We start from the raw sequence: 13311 nt of genomic DNA, 5'->3' as shown, positions 1-13311 counted from the left end.
ACGAAGGCCTTAGGTTCCAAGGCAGGTCTTCTCCCCGGTGCCATATCAACCACTAGTGGCCGTGCAGTTGCCGCTGGGATACACAGTGCCAGGCTCGCACTAGTGGCCGTGCAGTTGCCGCTGGGATACACAGTGCCAGGCTCAGCGGCTCCCTGCTCACACTTGCCCCTCTAGGCCCCCACATGTCAACAGCACCTGCAGCCCCCGTGGGCGGTGGGAGCTTTGGGTCTGGTGTGCCTATGCCAGGCCCCGCTCGCTCACAGGTACCCGGAACATCCCAACTTGGGGCAGGGCTGCAGCGGGCACCCAGCACCACTTCCGCTCCTCCTGTTGGTCAGACAACAACGGCCCTCTCTCAGAACATTCTGGGTGCTGCCGGAGGACAGGCAAGTACTGTCACCTTAAACCCGGTTACCTGGGTCCAAGCAGTCCAAAATGTGGGAGGGGCGGTAGTGGGACACCACAGTACAGTTTCCACTGCTGGAGGTGCTGGTGGGCCCAGTACCCTTCAGTGTGCCCAAGGAACACCTAGACCAAGGAAATCGTCTCCACGTGGAACACCAACGACCAAGGGCAAGCGAAACACGTCTACTTCCAACTTGTGCTTGGAGTCAAACACCAAAAGCCAACCCGCCCAAAGCAGGGGTGGTCCGATTACGGGACACGACAACACGGCTCCCAACGTCAGAGGCTGCAGTGTGCGCATTATCCGCAAAGGCGTCCACCGTTCAACGAAACAACGAAAGCCAGGGGTAAGGACTACCACCTCACAAAAGAGGAATTCGACATCGAGCGAAGTGCATGCTTCGCCAGGAAATCCGAGCCCTAGGGGCCGACCTGCCGAAAGTACGGGCAGCGCACCTGACCGAAAGGACAACGCGCGCCCCACCATCGCAGCCTCTGGTGTGCCCACGACACAGAAGTGCTCACACAGAAGGGGCTCGCCTGGCCACACGACCGCTCTTGTAACTCCAGCTTGTAACACCACCACTCGGTGCTTCAACCCACCACTACCTGTTCCCTCCTTCCACCAAGCACCTGTGGCGCACCTGCCCAGACTGGTCAAGCTGCCCTTCCTGCATTCCATCAGGATAACTCGGCCCCACCTGATGCAAACTCTATAGACGACATCGTAGCCATGATGGCGGCCCTTTCTATCAGCAAGCGCCCTCAGAAGACTTGCAGACTACCTGGCACTGACACAGGTGGTGCTAGGGGAATCAGCACCACATCTTCTGTGACCAGGAACGCCAAGGGTCCCCCATCCACACAGACCACACGGAGCGCAATGGTGGTGCAATGGGGGGTAGCGCCAAGACCTTTTAGAAACATACCCTCCGAACACGTAGGCCTGCCCCTAGTCAGAGTCCTCCTCTGACTTTGGAGAAACCAGCAATGTGTTCCGAGGGTCCTGGCCTACTGTTCCTGTGCCCTGGACATAGCTGAGTCACCGTCATAAACTGCCCAGGGCTTCCTAGGAAACTACCAAGGTCCTTTCTTTTGGGAAGGGACATACCAAGTTCCTACCAAGTTCCTGCACATTGTTATGTGACAGTAAATGGACTTTGCTGTGCTGTACGGGGACTCAGCCCCTTCAACTGAAACTGAACCTGTTTTCAGTAGTCAGAAGGAAACACCCTTTGCGGGTGTACATTTTGCAAGGTGAGGGGCACCTGAGCCCAGTTAAGAAGTACACCAGATTCGAGAAGTTCCAGATACAGTTCCAGAATAGAAGAAAGCAGCATGTATCCTCAACGGTGCCCCCCAGCGCACCCCGCTGCCCCCCCCCCCCGGTTGGCGTTAACTTGGCTGACCAAAGCTCTGAGCCAGTTTTGCCTCCTCCTGCAACCGGCAGGATGCTGTCTGCTGTCTGCAAAAGTTCCTTGCCCCATGCCTACCTGACTCAATGGACCCTTACCTTTCCCAAACTGAACATATACTTCTCTAGCTATAAAACATATATACTTCTCTAGCTATAAAACTTTGTTCCTGTTAACCTGCCTTTGCTCATGTGCCTTTTTGTCTCAACAGTGGAGAAAGAATTAACCTATGTGAGTGGTGATGGGTTCAGCCAGAATTAAGTCTGTACAATTTTCTGTGTAGCAGGGGCTGGGATGTGGAAGTAGCCAGGCTGCTAGTGCTGACTCCTGAGATCTGCATTTTGACTGGAAGGGGTGACAATCCAGGAGGACATACGGTTCAGAGGCGGGAGGGATGAGGTGACTGCCCTCCCCTCTTCCCTCTGTGTTTCGCTCTCCTCTCCCCCCACTCTGACCTCATTAGCGGCGGGATAACCCCCGATGTGTCAAAGGAAGCCACTCGACGATTTTAGTTTCTAAACATGTTGAAATGCTTTCTTATGTGCCTTCTTACTTAATTTAGACTTAGTCCCGTCAACCAATATGTTCCCTCTTCACCCAGAGAGGACAGTCTGAACCTAGAGGAACAAAGGGAGTAGAAGCCCGTGCTTGCTCTGTGGCCTGGCTCTGGCCATTTTCACTGCCTCCTGCTATGAACTCTTAGCCTGTAGAAGGCCACCTCTTAGAGAACATTTCTTTGTCATACCTCTTTGACAAATCCCGACTCAACGGGTCCACACGGTAAATGGAGTCACTTGAGCCTCTGGCAAGCCATATATGTCAATACTGGCAAGACCTATAAAACTTCTCCTAACAATCGAGTCTTTGTCTCAAACAAGCCTACTCTGGAAAGCCATCCTGCGAAGTAAGCTAAGGTGGGCAACTGCCCGAGACTTCCCTGACCTGTACACTTCCGGGCACCCTGAAGTCCAGTGCATGTAAACATCTCCTTTGTTCCTTCCTGATTCTCCTCTAGTCAGATGCTCAGCCACCTGCCACTCCCCGAGGTCCCCTTGCTTTGAGCCAGACCTTTGTGTAAGTGACTACAGAAACCACCACTCTCCACGCAGTCATCAGCCAAAATCAAAGTATCTTTTGTCAGCTTGAGCAGGTTGAATAATAGCCCCTGAAACACGGCCCCCCAGGTCCATATCCTTGCCCTTATAATCTATGATTTTCAGTACATTTGGAAAAAGGTCTTTGTCGATATAATTAAGTTAGAGTTTGGAGGTGGCGGGATCCCTCAATAAAATAAATCCCCAGAATCCTCACACATGGAGGACAGGGGGAGATTTGAGGCAGAAAAAAGGGAAGATGTGGGCACATAGAGGAGAAGGTGATGTATAGACAAAGTCAGAGACTGAGTGATGGGCTCATAAGCCGAGGAAGAGAGCAACCCTTAGAAGCTGAAAGAGGCACAGAGTGGATTCTGCCCTCGAACATCTATACAGCTCTACTGACACCTTGATTTCAGACTTTTGGCCTCCAGAACCATGAGAGAGGAACCTTCTGTTGTTCAAGCCACCACGTCTGTGGCCATTTTCATGACAGCCACAGGGAACTAACACAGCTGCCATTAAACCTTTCCCAGGGCTTCGTGGTTTACTGCACAACACTGTCTGGCCTAACCTCCATGTGTTCAAACTGTTTCAAAGGTCACAATGTCCTACCACCTAAGAAAGACCACAGCACAAAGCCATCTTCTCTGGCAGTACCAAGACAGTCCCCACATAGACATTTTACTTGGCAGACTTTGGCTCCTTTTTATTTCTCAGTGTTCCCATGTAATGCACTAAATGTTAACATCTTTCAAATATCCTAATAAAGTACAAAAACCTTACTACATCTAGGTCTGGAGTAGGGTAGGAAGTAAAAAAGGAAAGATAGAGACTGAAATATGTTTTTACTTTTATTGATAAGCCAGGTTTGAGAAGCCCAGTTTGAATGAAAGCTAAATGGCCCCAGAATTGGGCAGATTACCAACTAGTAATACTCGGGATGTGAGAAACAGAAGATACCCACTCGCATTCTCGAGGAAGAGAACAGAATTAGTCAAGGCGAGCATGACCGGTTAATTCTTCCTAAACTTTCTATGGACACCATTTGCTCACCTTAGGGGCAGAGTAAATAAAGAAGCAGAGCTGAAATGAGCTAAGGAGCGCTCTCTTGACATGACTAAAGGATCAGGAGTGGCGAAGGAACATTTGGTACTCCCTACTCGCACCCCAGCATTTAAAAACAAAACAAAACACACATTTACAATGCAAAACATATCAAACGACTTTAACCCTGATTTACTCTTCCTACAATAAATAGCCAATCAAGAGCCTTGGGCAAAAACATCCTGATTAGGGCGCCTGGGTGGCTCAGTGGGTTAAGCCACTGACTTTGGCTTAGGTCATGATCTCAGGGTCCTGGAATCGAGTCCCCCATGGGGCTCTCTGTTCAGCAGGGAGCCTGCTTTCCTCTCTGTCTCTCTCTCTCTGCCTGGCTCTCCGTCTACTCGTGGTTTCTCTCTGTAAAATAAATAAATAATCTTTAAAAACAAACAAACAAAAATCCAAATTAGCTGCTGATAAAATTCTTTGCGAGCAGATCCCTCTACATGGCTCAGAGGGCGAATATAGACCTGTATTGCTCCAGGACTTTCTTACCAAGAATCCCTATCATTTGTATCCTATTCTACAAATACGGCCCATGGCCTAGCTCCACCTTCATCTGCTCTTCCTGGGTTAGTCATAAAGACACGTGTAGAAATAAACAGAAGGCACAAGGTAGGAATGTATAAAATAGTGGGAAAAAACATTCAAAGTGGAGTCCAGTACCACCACCATTTACCAGAGGTGAACTTTCAAGCAGCAGCATTCACATTCCTTTTCTGGTTTATCTGTCAAGTGCTAATAAGCAGTATGTACATAACTCCTTTTCCTTTTCTGAAATCTGGGTTTTATGGCTAGCCACCAGACACCAAGTAACATGCTAAGGCAACATCGACAGATCAAAAATGTCAGTCCCTGGTCTCAAGGAACGTTGCCTAGGAGAAGACAGAGACGTGTAAAAAACACAATTAAAATACAGTGTAGCCCACACGACTGTAGCCAACGCAACAACCAGGAAGGCCAAAGTGCCATGGTAGCCAAAAGGAGAGAGTGGTCCCAACACTAAAAGGACGGCACAATAAAAATAATATGCAAATTGAGTTTTGAAAAATGCAGTGGCTTTTTCCAGGTGCACAACAGGGAGAAAGGACTGCTTGGTGGAAGGAAAAGGACAATCCAATATGGTAAACTATTCACATAACCCAGGAAAGTCAAGTGGGGAGGAGCAGGAATAGGGATTACATAAACTGGGCATCATGACTCTCTGTAAACAGAAAGCCCCTGATTAATGACTCAACTGACAGACCATACGCCCATTTTGCAAGACTACCTTCAGAGAAACGCTGAGGACCCATTTAAGGGGGAAGAAAACAGAATTAGTAACTCCTACCAGAAAGACTAAGGACCTGATATTAACACCAGGAAACAAATGAGAAGATATTCAGAGGCAGAACCCAGTGTGTCTGACGATGAATTCAGATTTGGCGATGAGAAGTCATTAGGAAAGGACAAACAATGGTAATCTTAACATCTTCTGCCTAAAATGTTCTCCCTAAAACAACGTACAAAGAGTTTCTTACAAGTTACAAAGACAAGAATGCTAGTTCAGTGATCAAGTCTATTGGAGTTAATTGGTGATGGCTCTGCGTTCTCTCAGCCTTCTAGTTCCATGGTCTTTTCTCAAGGATTAAATGATCTGAGGATCTGGCTTTCAGTTTTTGTTCACAATTTGTTGGTTCTGATATCTTAGTGCTGGCAGTTGTTCAGTTATTAAGAAATGGTTCAATGTCTTGGTCTCTAGCATCCTTCCAGGCCTTCTTTTCTTGATGTTTTTTGCTTTCGTTTCAATCGCACATTTAAATTTTTCTTATTTTGGTAAAATACTTATGGTTTTATTTTTGTTTATTACGGTAAGATTCTTACTGTTTTTATTTTTAATTTTTTTTTTTTTTTCTGGCAAGAGGTCTTCTCAAGAGGTTGTGCTCTTTGAAATCCCATCAGCAATGAATAGGATTCTCTGTTGTCTCACATCCTTACCAGCAAGTAGTACTGTCAGTTTTTGGTATTTAAGCCATTTTATTAAATGGGTGGGGTATCCCACGGGTGTTTTGTTTTTCTCTAATGCACAGTGCATATCCTTTTCCAATAATTCCCCAGTGTTGAGCAATTCTTTTTTAAAGATTTTATTTATTTGACAGAGATCTCAAGTAGGCAGAGAGAGAGAGAGACAGAGAGAGAAGCAGGCTCCCTGCTGAGCACACAGCCGGATGTGGGACTCGATCCCAGGACCCCGAGATCATGACCTGAGCTGAAGACAGCAGCTTAACCTACCGAGCCACCCAGGCGCCCCTGTTGAGCAATTTATAGACGCGTATTTGTCCTTTTTATATACTATCCACTAAGATGTCGACTCCTATTGCCTTTTCATTTTAACTGATTTGGGGAGTTTAGTTTCTTATTATGAAGTTGTTGTGGTCGTTGTTTTTGTTGTTAGTTTACTACTTCTCTGAATATTCCGCATGCATATCTTTCTTTAGATATGTGTTTTGAAAACATATTCTCCTAGCCAGGTGCTTGTCTTTCCATTCTTTGAACACTGTCTTTCACAGAATGGACATTTTAAAATTTAATAAGGTCCACATCATCAATTTTCTTTTCTTTCACGAATCACGCTTTCTGTGTTGTACATAAAAACTGTGCTTCAATCACACATTTAGTCTTTTACGGTGGCAAAATACACGTAACAGAAAATTTTAAATATACACTTCAGTGGCATTAAAATGTATTCACGATGTCGTATAACCATCACCACCATCCATCGCCAGAACTTTTGTTATCATCCCAAAGTGAAACTCTATTCCCATAAGAACAACATCCCAATACCCACTCAGCGCAAGTCCTAGAAACCACCATTTGACTTCCTGCTTCCATGAATTTGCCTATTCTAAATACCTCAGCTAGGTAGAATCATATAATATTTGCCCTTTTGTAACTGACTGACTTCACTTAGCATAATGTTTTCAAGGTTCATCCATGTTGTAGCGTGTATCAGAACATCATGACTTTTTTAGGCTGAATAGCATTCCATTATACCCATATATCATACCCAGTAGGTACAGTAAATATATGTATACATTTCCTATACATTATAGGAAAATGTAAAAATACGTATTTGGTATTAGAAATCGGAGAAAACTTTTCTATTTTCAGGAAATTTGTCTAATAACAATTATCTTCTATCAGGAGCTCACTACCACTCTGAGAAGATGGGGCTAACCCCCACACTGACTCACTGAATGTCTTTCTTACATGAACCAAAGAAGGCTGAACCTACTCTCTAAAAAAGTCTTCTCTGGCATAGATCTAAGAGAGCAAAAAGAAAACCTCAAGAGGTTCAATACTTCTGTTCAGAGAAGCAACTGGAACTTTCGATGATTACCTGGCACTGACCAGACTTGCTTGACGTGAAAATAGAATTGTAAATCTCACAAGATCAGATGACCTTGGAAGAATTTCAAAACTCCCTGCCATTAATTGGAATTCCCTTAAGAACAGCCTTCCTTAAACATACTGATAATATGCTTCACAGATCGATATTCAGAAGCCCATGTTTTGGCTAAAGGAGCTTCAGGAAAACAAAACAAAACAAAACAAAAGGAGACTTGTGGTTTAGTTCTACCTACTTTGGAGCCTCTGTTTAAATCACCCACTTCCGCTGGGTGGCTCAGTGGGGTAAAGTCTCTGCCTTCGGCTCCGGTCATGATCCCAAGGTCCTAGGATCGAGCCCCACATCGGGCTGTCTGCTCAGCAGGGAGCCTGCTTCCTCCTCTCTCTCTCTGCCTGCCTCACAGCCTACGTGTGATCTCTATCTGTCAAATAAATAAATACAATCTTTAAAAAAGAAAAATGAAACCATATTTTGGGGTGCCTGGATGGCTCAGTGGGTTGGAGCCTCAGCCTTCGGCTCAGCTCATGATCCCATGGTCCTGGCATCCAGCCCAGCAGTGGGCACTCTGCTCAGTGGGCAGCCTGCTTTCTCTTCTCTCTCTCTCTCTCTCTCTCTCTCTCTCTCTCTCTCTCTGCCTACTTGTGGTCTCTGTCTCTCAAATAAATAAATAAATAAAATCTTTAAAAAACAAACAAAAAAAAGAAACCATACTTAATCAAAGGATAGAAACACCAAACTTAACACCAAAGCCAAGAGACTGTGGAAGTCATCAACCACAGAAAGATTCTGAAACCTTTCTAGAAGGCAAAAAGTGAAATGTAGGCGTGGTGGACAGAATGATCAAGTCAAGACTACCCTGAGAAGGGGCTGCACAAAGCCAGTTTACTTCTGCTGAGCCTCGGTTAGAGTAAAGAGAGAGAAGAGGGGCTGAAAACAGGGAGACAAAAGTCCAGAATAAAAGTTCATGTAATGAGCTCCAAGGATCACTCAGTCGGCCCTCCGTATTACTCTGTATGAATTACAAGAGATTGTTGGTGAGCGAAATAAGGGAAAGGGAACGAGTGGCCAGCCACAGGTTATTAGCTAGAGTTCACTGTCATTACTACCAATTCCATCCAAGGTTGCCCACCCATGGCTTCATTTGCCATAACTGAAGATAACTGCTTTATAAATGGTCAAACAAGGAGTAGTCTTTCTGGCAAATTTATAAATAACTGTTATTGTTAAAATATTTTCATTCATGACTAAATCAATCACTTTAAAAAAATTTTACCTTGACAAAGTCTATCTCAACCTGTCTGCATCTGCCAAGCCATATATTATCTAAGAACAACGACTTCCCAACTAAATTATTTCATCTTACGAAGACAAGTAAGAGAATGGTCTGTATTTTGAAAAAAGCACCCTGTCCCTATTCCCATTTGACAAGAAAAATAAAGAGGTGATTTTTCTGGGATATCCTTGTCCAAATTTCCTTTTACTGTCCTGAAGTCCTAACACTCATCATGTTTAATTCTTCCTCCTTTGGGAAAAAAAAGAGATAGAAATCATATGACTGTAATTGATTGTTTTCAGATATGTCAGATGTGACCACCTTTTTCAGAGTTCCTCCAAGAAATCTTTGCCCAAAATTTCTACAAACTTGCTATTTCTGTTCAAAAAAATCAAAAAAAAAAAAAAAAAAAAAAAGGGAAATCAAGAAATTGTTCCCTACTGAACTCTCCTCAAATGATATCAAGGAATTATGGCTAAATGTCATAGCTGTAAATCATTTCTCCTTCTAGAGAGTTTAGAAAGGCCTTATAATATTTGTCCTTTTCTGCAAGCAGAATGTGCGTCTGAGTGCGACCTCCTGTGTCCCACCAACCTCAAAGTTTCGTAAGGACGGATGTCCACATTTGCTCCACCAACAGAGCTCTAAAACTAATTCTGTAGCATATGAATCATGTCCACAGCTATTTCAAATACAAGAATTAAAAATATATACAAAACTTTAAAATGTATACACATTGTTTTTAACTGATCAGTATGATTCTTGGTTCTGAAACTTTTGCATGTCATATTCGTAATGTGCAACATCAGCCCCATGAGAGAGAAACACTTCAGTGAAGTAAGTTGAAGGGCTGCCTGGGTGGCTCAGCCAGTTAGGCGTCTACCTTCAGCTCACGTCATAATCAATCCCCAGGTCCTGGGATGGAGCCCCGCCATGGGCTCTCTGCTCAGTGCAAGGCTGCTTCTCCCCCTGCCTGCTGCCCCCCCTGCTTGTGCGTGCTCGCTTGCTCGCTCTCGCTCTCTCTCTCTCTGACATGTAAATAAATAAAATCTGAAAAAGAAAATGAAGTAAGCCAAAGAAAAGAGACTCAAACTAGGTAGAGCCATGCGTAAGGTAAGATTGTTTTGAAATCTTTCTCAGCATGCGGAAGCTTCCAGCTCCTAGACAGGAATACACGTTCCCCTTGCCACACTCCCAAGAGTAGGTCTCCCCTCTTGTGCATAAGAACGTCTAGAATTACATGTATGTGCCAACGATGTCGAGGGAACCTGGCTGGCATACTCACAATGAGCAAACTGTATTGATCGGACTTTAGTCCATTACACTGCTCCACTATTAAGTTGAATAAATGATGGATTTGCTTTCTAGATATGAACCAGCTTCTCATCTATATGGAATCATCCACCGGTGCATTCCTTTCAGGTGGATAACAATTTATCTAGACTATAATCTTTATATATTTACATAGCATCTTCAAGTACCATCTTACCTATCTGGATCCTTCAAAGTAGACCAAAGAGCAAACCGGGTCTGCAAGGCTGAATTACGACTGTGGGATGGTACAAGGCTCGCAACTGATGGTCCGTGACTCCCGTCTTCTGAGATCAGAATCCAGTGTGGTCCTTGAACAAAAGAAGACTTCATATTGGGCAGTGGCTGTGCTCACTGTGAGTACAGCAGCACCGTTCTCAGTACCCTAAGAGCTACAAAAAATAAAAGTAAAAATTTAAAAAACGCTCACACACCCTCCGGAGTAAGAGCTCTGGCATCACTCGGGCTGGGCTGGGTTCGAATGCCTACTAAGGCACTACCGTCTGTGTGACCCCTGGCAAATGCCCAAAAAGAAAGAGCGAGCTTACCTGCCGGAAAGGGAGGCCACGGAATACAGACAGCATCTAGTCAGGTCAGGGTTAGGAGTCTGGCTCAGAAACCACCTCTGCGGCTTGCCAGGTGACTCTGGTGGCCTGGCTCCAGGCCTCACAGGGAAGCAGGGAGGTTGCCTCGAGCAGCAGGCCACCCCTCGCAGCGCTAGGGGGCTCCCGTGCTCGCTTGCTTGGCGGGCTCAGGGGAGGGCTGGCAACTCACGGCGGGGGCGGGGGCGGGGGCAGAGGACCGCAGCAGTCCCACAGAGCTCCCCACCATATGGCTGCCCAGAGGCGGCCATATTGGGTCCAAACAACTCAGCCACGTCAGAAGGAAGTCCCAGGCCCTGGAGGCTGGTGGGCGGGGCCTTCCAGGCCCTGGAGGCTGGTGGGCGGGGCTCTGAGGCCTCATCCTTTGCCCTCTGGCATAGGCACTTGCCAACATTGGGCCTGCTCCTCCCTTCTCTGTGACGTGCTCCAGGCATATATCACAAGCACCGGGCTGGGTTGCTCAGTGCCTGCTAGACCTCGAGAAGAGTTAGGACCTCCGGAGGCGCTCTCCGAGTTTCATACTCTTGTCTCGCGATCGTTTGGCACACTGCAAGCGCTACATGGGCAATCTGCTTAGTAAGTTTCGTCCCCCGCCCCGCCGCCGTCCCCTGCCAGGCCGATGTCGCCCGCTGGTCTCTCCTGCCTGCTCAGCCTCCCATCCTGTCCAGCACCACCCGGCTGCTCCGGCTGCTCCCACACCTTCCCACTGCCCTGGGCACAGGCCATTCCACCGGGATCTTAGGCCTTTACCAGCTAGCTTTCATGTGGAGCCAAGGAGACGGTATCCGCTCCCTCAGGCCGTGTGTTCCCCTGTGGGCCTCCTCCCCTCGGTGAAATGGAGGGACCCTCCGAAAACACCTGTACGGTCTGCTTGTACCTCCATCATGTTCAGACCCTCGAGAACCGTGAGGATCCCTCCACCCCGGCAGAAATTCACTGTCCTGCCTTCCCAACCCCAGCAGACAGTCGAGGCTGTGAAGCCGAAACCATCCAGTTACCTCCCGGCGTCCTGCCCAAAGGCGGTGGGGGAGAAGGTCCAAGAAGTGCCCAGAGAAGGGAAGGATGATTTGGGAGACACCAGAGGGCCGGATGATGGGAACAGGGCCCCCCACAGCAGTGGGGATATACTGTGGACATCCAGGCCCCTGGAGACCCGTGGACTGCTCAGTTCTCACCAAGGCAGCCCTGCACCTGGGGACCCATCTCCCAGTCCCTCAGGAGACAGCTTGGGGGCAAACACTCAGACACCTCGGGTGAGCTCCCCCTCGCCCCCAGCAGAAAGACCTGCTGTCACTTCAGAGGGCCCAGCTGGTGACGTTGCTCCTCTTCGGAAGCCTGCTCCAGAGGTAGCAGTGCTCTCCCACCCAACCCCAGGCTGCCCCTTGCTGCAGGAGACATCAACACAGAAAGTGGTGGCTGAAAACCATCGGCCTAGCCAGAGCACACCAGACCTCTTGAGGAAGGTCACAGAGGCGCATAAGCCTCGAGGCAAGCCATCCGAGCACCCCTTGCCACCAGTATCTGCCACCAGTAGGCCCTCCAAAAGGAAAATACCCATGCCACTTTCTGTGCCTCTGCCATCAGCAATGCCATTCCAGTGGGGCAGAGGAGAGTTGCCCCCACCTCCCAAGCTTCCTTGCATAGCTTTGGGCAGAAAGCTGGGCATTCTGGACAATACCGAGGGGCAGGGGAAGAAGACCTTGGAGGGCGGAGCAGAGATCCTGGCAGACGACGGGGCCACTCAACCTGCCCCTTCCTCCCCCCTACTTGCCTCAAAGACTACAGACTCCCTGCCCCCGGCCATTCACACATCACAGGTCCCTGGTCCTACCACCGACTTGGCTGACCAATCTGCCAGGCCCCCAATCCCATCTGTCCCTCCACCCTCCCCAACAGAGACTACTGATCAGGGAACAGCCTCTGGAGCTCCAAACTCTCCCACTCTGGCTGTTCCTACTGGCTCTCCTCCCCCTGGGGAAATTCCACTTCAGAAGGAACACCCTCTTCAACCCCTCATCGGTACAACACCTACTTCCGACCCCCCGGCTCCTCCTTGTAACACCTCAACCGTCTCATCACAGCTGCCCTCCTGCAAAGGAGAATCCCCAACTCCTATGTGTGTCGATCCCTCAACCGTCTCATCACAGCTGCCCTCCTGCAAAGGAGAATCCCCAACTCCTATGTGTGTCGATCCCCCCCCTCTTTTCCCACCCACCCCTCTTCCAGTCCCTTCCCCAAAGAGTCCTGGTATTTTTGTGGCGGCATCAGCCACAAAGGCATCAGCCAACTGGACATCTGGCCATACTTCCAACGCTGATGTCACTGACATGGACACGACTCCTGCTCCTCAAGCTATCACGTTCAGATCTCCCCGGGGCCCCGGGGTGAGCTTTCCTTCATTATCCCAGGGCCGTTGCAACAGGACGCTGAAGCGCCCTGGAAGCACTCTGGCCTCTACCATCCCATCGAAATTGATGGCCACCTGCCCCAACATCGCCCCTCAGCCCACACAGGGTACACGTGCTGGGCAACAGCAGACAGCCGTTCTTCCCAGTGCTGGCATTCCCACTGGCTTTCTGGCGAATTCTGGAACCACCACCGTTCCAGTAGGCAGCACCTCTGCAAACTACAGCTCTACGCCTGAGCCCATGGATACCTCACCTCCCTCACAGGCCATTGTCTTTCGTTCACTGCCAAAGTCCCAGGCAAACCACTTAGC

General features: G+C 48.0%; 1 protein-coding gene and 1 long non-coding RNA gene across 4 annotated transcripts in view; both read right to left on the bottom strand.

The window, feature by feature from the left end:
* LOC309845973 (uncharacterized protein) overlaps positions 1-13311 on the bottom strand; it is a 231324-nt gene that overhangs the window by 85468 nt on the left and 132545 nt on the right. The gene's annotated exons all lie outside the window — the stretch shown is intronic.
* On the bottom strand, positions 9681-10772 carry LOC309846339. The gene is made up of 3 exons (XR_014301852.1): positions 10539-10772; positions 10169-10301; positions 9681-9729 (listed from the first exon to the last, which is right to left on the bottom strand). It is a non-coding gene; the product is annotated as an uncharacterized lncRNA (long non-coding RNA).

The sequence above is a fragment of the Mustela nivalis genome, assembly GCF_964662115.1.
Source record: "Mustela nivalis genome assembly, chromosome: 13".
Taxonomy (NCBI): Eukaryota; Metazoa; Chordata; class Mammalia; order Carnivora; family Mustelidae; genus Mustela; species Mustela nivalis.
This window is presented reverse-complemented; position numbering and strand designations above follow the sequence as displayed.